This window comes from Aulonocara sp. 'chitande type north' Nkhata Bay, linkage group LG7 (genome assembly GCF_057382095.1).
Source record: "Aulonocara sp. 'chitande type north' Nkhata Bay isolate Kocher_YH1m ecotype deep benthic linkage group LG7, A_spYH_male_GT1.1, whole genome shotgun sequence".
Lineage (NCBI taxonomy): Eukaryota > Metazoa > Chordata > Actinopteri > Cichliformes > Cichlidae > Aulonocara > Aulonocara sp. 'chitande type north' Nkhata Bay.
In genome coordinates this window covers 3,124,644-3,130,893 of record NC_141350.1, presented here as the reverse complement: position 1 = coordinate 3,130,893, position 6,250 = coordinate 3,124,644, and positions in this window count along the sequence as shown.

The window sequence follows — 6,250 nt, the reverse complement described above, 5'->3', positions numbered from 1 at the left end:
AAAAATATATACATGGATAACCTTCAGCTGGAGCACATTCTACATCGCGCCTTGGGAGACGTTTTCTGCGGGGTTTGGGCCTCGGACCAGCTGGCCTTTTTGAGGCGCGACTTTAAACCCCCCGCCTACTTTATAGTAAACACTCACCCCTCGCACTTGAGGGGAGAACACTGGCTGGCTCTAACTCTGGAAAGGGACGGTTCCTCCACTTTTTTTGACTCTTATGGATTCCCTCCCGACTTTGCTCACTATCCCTCGGTCATCTCAGAGTTTCTGGAAGGCCGCTCTGACAAAATACTCTATCACGATCGTCAACTTCAGCACCCTATGTCTGTCGTTTGCGGGCAACATTGCATTTTTTATCTATGTCACAAGGCTCAGGGGTTATCCGTCGGTAAAATACTTTCTCTGTACTATAACGATGTGTTTAAAAATGATGACATGGTGTCTGACTTTCTGAAAGGACGCTGCCCCGCTCGCTCTCGCAGAGGTCATCACGGGGCGTGCTCCTTACAAAAGTTTAAAGATGTGTGTATCGAATAAAGAAACGTAAACAAAAAAAAAGTTTGTTGCAGCGTTTTTTATTTCATTTGTAAACAAAAAACATTTGATTTTACATAGAGGTCCAGGTCGGGGAAAGCGTTATTTTGACCCGAGAAGGTTTTCTCCCCCTTCGCGCAGGTGTCTGTCCTCCCTCCTCCTCCTCCACAGATTTAAGACGCGCATACTGGTCGCGAGCTCTACGGTTATGTATTGAGGATGAGGGTATGTTTGTTTCGACCAAAGTAGTTAAAAACGCGTTCCATCCTTTCGGTCGCGTTTGGTTTTTACTTTTAAAAGAGAGGGAGAGGTTTTTAAATAGATCGATCATGTGCGAACCCCGCACCGCATCCCCCTTGTAAACAAATTCACCCCTCTTTGTCCATCCTCCTCCACCCTCAGCTAATTTCTGCATAATGTAGCGGGCGTTTTTGCGATCTCGAGGGGGTAAGGATTTTAATACTTCTTCCATCATTTCATCATCCTCCTCTCTGGGCCGCTGCACCTGCTGCTGCACTTGTTGCTGCACCTGCTGATGCACCTGCTGCTGCACCTGCTGCTGCGCCTCCTCGGGCGGGAGGTGGAAAGTCACCCTACTCTCCTCGTCCCGGTCCTGTTTAGAGAGTGTGAGATATCTCCGCAGCAGAGACTCGTATCTTTTGATTTTTTCATACGAATTTAGCCGCGGATCCTCCAGTATGGCTTTCATCTTTTCGTCCAAATCGTCTTTGGCAGTTTCTCTGACGGTAGGCTCGGTGGGTCGGGTCAGTTTTTTCAACTCGTGAGAGGGAACGAGAATCATTTTTTTAAACATCTCAGCGTTTTTGAAATATTCCTCCCAGCAGGTTCCCCAGAATGGGTACGGCTGCGGACAACAGAGGGAAAAGAAACCCGCCCGTTTGTTTCTTTAAAACTTGACGTTTACGGTTTAAACTCGTTTTCTTGTCGGCCAGCAGCCTGATGATCTTTTTCTGGCGTTTCAGTTTTTGGTATTGAGGAGCGGAAAGAGGTATGTTTCCCCTTAAAAGATTTAAAGCTATCTCGCACAGCGCCTGGAGGAAATCCGGGGAGCTGTGAGCGAGAATGTCTTTGCGTTTCTGCGGCGACGCGTGGTACAGAGCTTGCAGTAAGACTGCGTTTCTTTTTATACGCTGAGACATGGCTACTTGGGTTTAGGCAGGTAAATGACGGGGTACTGCCCCGGAAGCAGACCGACGCGCACTCTGTAGCGTTCTGGGCACGAGGGAGTGAGATCGAGGATTAAATACCCGTGGGGCTCCTCGGTGGCGTCTTTGAAACTGTCTGAGAAAAATGTTTTTTGCGAAGGGAAAATCTGACGGGCCAAAATCTCAATCTGCAGCTTGTCTCTGGGGTTTTTAAACAACACCATATAATTGGAGTTTAAGCTGATGGTGCGGCTGTATTTACCCTGATGGAAAACATTCTGGGTCAGCATCATGACCGAGACGTTTTTATGGTGGCGGTATTGAGTGAAAATTTTAACCACTTCCTGGTGATCCGAGGCCTGAAAGATGACGTCATCCAGCACCACCAGAACGTCTCGGAAATCTTCAAAAGAATCAGGCAACCCCTCGACAAATTTAATGTTTTTATTGGTCTTTGAAAGCTCCTCGTACATGGGTTGAAAAGAAGTATAAATCCACACAATATTCGCGGGCACAGTATCCATGACGCGTTCACAGTTTTCCAAAACACACTTTACAAAATGAGTTTTCCCACACCCGCTAGGACCCACAACTAGACAGGAAAAAGGCACTTTCAGTCTGTGATCAAAATCAGTTTCCTCCATTTTTTTTTTTTTTTTTTTAGAAGAAAACTAAAACAAAAACACTAGTACCCGAAAGGCAGAGTTGTGCCGTCTGGAAAGAGACGTCTCTTGTCGTAAACCACGCGAAACTTTTTCTGAAATGTTCTGTTTTTGAGCACAAAGCCTCTCTTATCCCTCTGAATACCGTTCTGAGGGGTCTCGAGCTCCGCCTCTTTCATACCAGAAAGGTAACTTTCCACCAACCCGCTCATACTGTCGAAATTGACACGTTCGCAACATTCTCTCGTCTGCGTTATTCCTTTCATTTTTACCACCAGTTTCTTTTTGTTTCTGGTACGGTAGGCGTAACTCTTTGGACCCGCGGAGACAAATTCCTGGATGGTGTCCCCGTCTAATTCGTCCGTGAGATCCCCTAGATAGTTGCCCAGCTCTAAAGGTTCCTCCCCCTCTTTCACTACGTAGATCAGAGAGTCGGTGTCGGTGTACAGAACGCTGCGCTGCAATTTTTCTAAATACTCGTAGAGTTTTAGACGGGCGTAGGCTGTGGTGAAAGCGGCGATGAAAACGTTATTGGTAGCGCCGGGAGGTATCACGCACCGCTCGTTATAGCTCCACTGAATTAAAGCCACTTCCTGTTTTTTGGTCTTTAAAAAAGAGACGTGTTTAAAGACGTACTGTCCTGAAAAGACGTAGTTAAAAAACTGACTCGGCTTTCTGACCAGAGTGGTCTGAGTCAGGTTGGTTCTCTGAGCAAACTTTCCCCAGAAACTGTTGAGACACAATTTCGAAACTTGTCTTTTGGCCGGATTCACCTCTATTTTTGACGGGTCTAAACGTATGCCCTGATGCCTGTGGTACTCTTCCACGTATTTGTTCCTCTCATCCTCGTCGCGAGCTTCCGGAGGATAACCGGAGGCTTCCTGTTTGCCTTTGAGAAAAGTGTTAATATAACCGGCGAAAATATCGCTGCTGCGACTATCAAAGTGCCAGACCTCTGTGATTTTAGCCACTCTGTAACCTAATTCTAAGGCTTTGTTAAACTCGACGGTGACCCAGACCCCGGTGAGAGCTCTGGCCTCGTCGTCGTGAAGGCACGGACCGCTTTGTTGATTAGTCTCGGCGCAGGTGCGACAGAGGGAGAATATTAATTTACCTCTGGGGGTTTTGTACGGTAGAACGGGGAAATAGAGCCCGCGCGGCGGGTAAACGGTGGCTCTGATCAGCCCGAAATAACTGCGAGGGTCTGCAAAATTCTCTCTGATGATTTGGGGGTGATGCAGAGGGTAAGCGTGCTTGGCGTTGACGTAAGGGTACAGGGATGTGACGTCTACGTAATACACATTTTCTCCTGGCGAGGCGCTGTAACGCAGCCTCAAGGCCGAAGTGCGGCCTCCGTAAAGTCCCGAGCGAGGAGACAGAGGTTCCGGGACTTCGTAGCTCCGCATAAAATTTATAACCTCCTCGTTCGATTTTTTCATCTTGTTCCATTCGTGCTCCCACAGAGTGACCGTGCGGACTCTGTAAACGTTTCTCAGCTCCCGGAGCCTCACCTCGGCAGAGGCGTGCAGGTCCCCGTAAGGAGCGCGGGTCAAAGGGCAGATTTCCTCAGGCCTGTAGCATTTTGGACAGCCGTGATAAAAGCATCCCAGAAATTCCCACACCCACTTTTCCCCGTTAATCAGCGCGTATCCGTCGACAAAGTACGGGCCTATTTTTTTCTCCCCACCGGTTGTGAGAGCGTGTTGAACGGAAATTTTCTGAGAGTGAGCTACCCACTCCAGCCACTGAATGGACGCGTGCGAATAGGCTCTGAACCTGCGCCCGTAGTTGTCGGGCGAGGGAATGGCCAGACTGTTTTCGGGTAGGAAATTGGTGAGAAACACTTTCATGCAGGCTGAAGCTATAGTGACGCAGCTGAAAGGGTCTACTTTAGTTTCGCCTATAAAACCGTCTCTGAACTTTACGCACGCCTCTCTCAGGATATTAACGTCGTTTCGACAGTAATACAGGGACTCTTTTTCAAAGTTAAACACTCCCCGGGAGGCCTTGCAGTGCCAACGCAAAAACTCTGCCCGTTCGGGGGGTGACATGCGCTCCACCCCGTAATCTGAAGGAGGAGGGTACGGACCCGAGTATTTTAAACGGTCCCGCGAGCTGAATTTGTGAGGAAAAAATCCCTTGGATTTGTCCTCGAAGCCTAAAGCTTTGGGCATAGCGCTGAGACGCATGGTGAGAAAAGAAAGCGAGTCTATGAATTTGAGAAGGAAATCGGATTCTGTGAAACATGTAATTTTATTGCCTTGCATGATGAGAGAGGGCGTCATCCCACCCCCCACCAGGTGACTTAGAATTAAATAGCTGTCAAACCCTTTCGCGTTGTGCGCAACGAACGTGGTCTCTCTATATCTTTTCCTTCTGTATCTTTGGAGAAACTTTTCAACACAGTCTACACCGTAAGCGTGCCACTCTTCTCCTTCTAGAGATTTTGTGCACACTAGGTAAGGGACGTGCGCCCCCTCCCTGTCTGGGAAGGTTTCAAAGTCATAAAAGATTATGGAAGCGTTATCAGAGTTTTCATGTTTCAAAGGTTGGATGTAACACAGGTGTTGATCGTTGTCGGGAGGAAGCTCCGCGCGACAGATTTTACATCTGGCGGCTGTGCACCTGTGCATTCCGCGACGGGAGAGGTGCTTGCAGTCCGGACATTTATACAATTGTTGACAAACGCTGAGGTCTGAACCGGAGTGAATTCTAGGTTGTTTGTGCTTTAAATAACACGCACGTGTGCGACATGATCTGTTACAATCCGTACAGATTACAGAGTCCAGAAAGTGAGAGGGGCATGCGGGGTCAAAACAGAGGTTGCAGCGGTTTTGACAAAAGTGTTCCTCTCTTTTATAATACCCGCGGTGACACTCCTCGCAAATGTACTGGATTCCTAAAAATGTTTTTAGATTTTTTATCCCGTAATAGTGATGGTGGAATAAGAATAAGTACAGCGGGTGAAAGAGTTCTGTCCTCGGGCGGGCGGTAAAACACGACGATTTTACGTTTTAGTATTTGTTCGAATTTACCTATGTCGGTGAGAGTTACCTGAGTGCGATCGCTCAACCCCGCTAAACGCTGCAGCTCTCTGCCGCGTTCCAGGGCCTGTTTATCTGTGAAATGAGGTTGAGTGAGGTGAATCAGGTTGATGGCAAAACACAGATTATCGTTTTTGTTTTTTACCACGTACAGACAGCGACGCTTTTTGACTAGAATTTCATCATCTAACATTTTTTGAATCTTTTTACGCGGGTCATTACTGCCACCGCCTCTAGGATTTCTAATTACTTGCACAACAATTTCTAGGGGAGAGCCTGCGACGATCGCTCCGTTTGATTGTATCAGCCTGGCTAGCAGGTCCTCAAAAACCGGTACAATGTTTTCAGCGCTTTCGTCGTCGACGTTAAAAACAGAGTGATTTCGCGCGTGCTCGCTGATGATCTCCAGTTGAACCCGGTCGTTACGACTAACTTCCGGTCTGACCCTATCCGCTAGATCTACAAAATTATCCCTGACGTCGAGGTAAAATTGAGCGAGGTCGCTCGCTTCATCCGGAGAGGGAATGTTAAATACTCGCCTTATTTCGAAATTATTAAAATGTTCGCGGCGAGTCACCGCATCGTTCTGTACCCGAGATCCTCCTCCTTGTTGATGCTCCGCAGGCCGGTCCTCCTCCTCCCTGGGCTGCTGATGATGATGCTGCTCCACCTGCACCTGCTGCACCTGCTCCTCCCCCTGCTGCTGGTCGTAGAGCTGAAGAGCATTTTCTATCGGCTGCAGAGGGTCAAAGTTCAGTAGACCGGCAAGCCGTTCGTTTTCAATGTTTTGAAGGAGGACCTGCAATGCGTTTTCTAAAGGTTGTAGTGGATCGTTTGG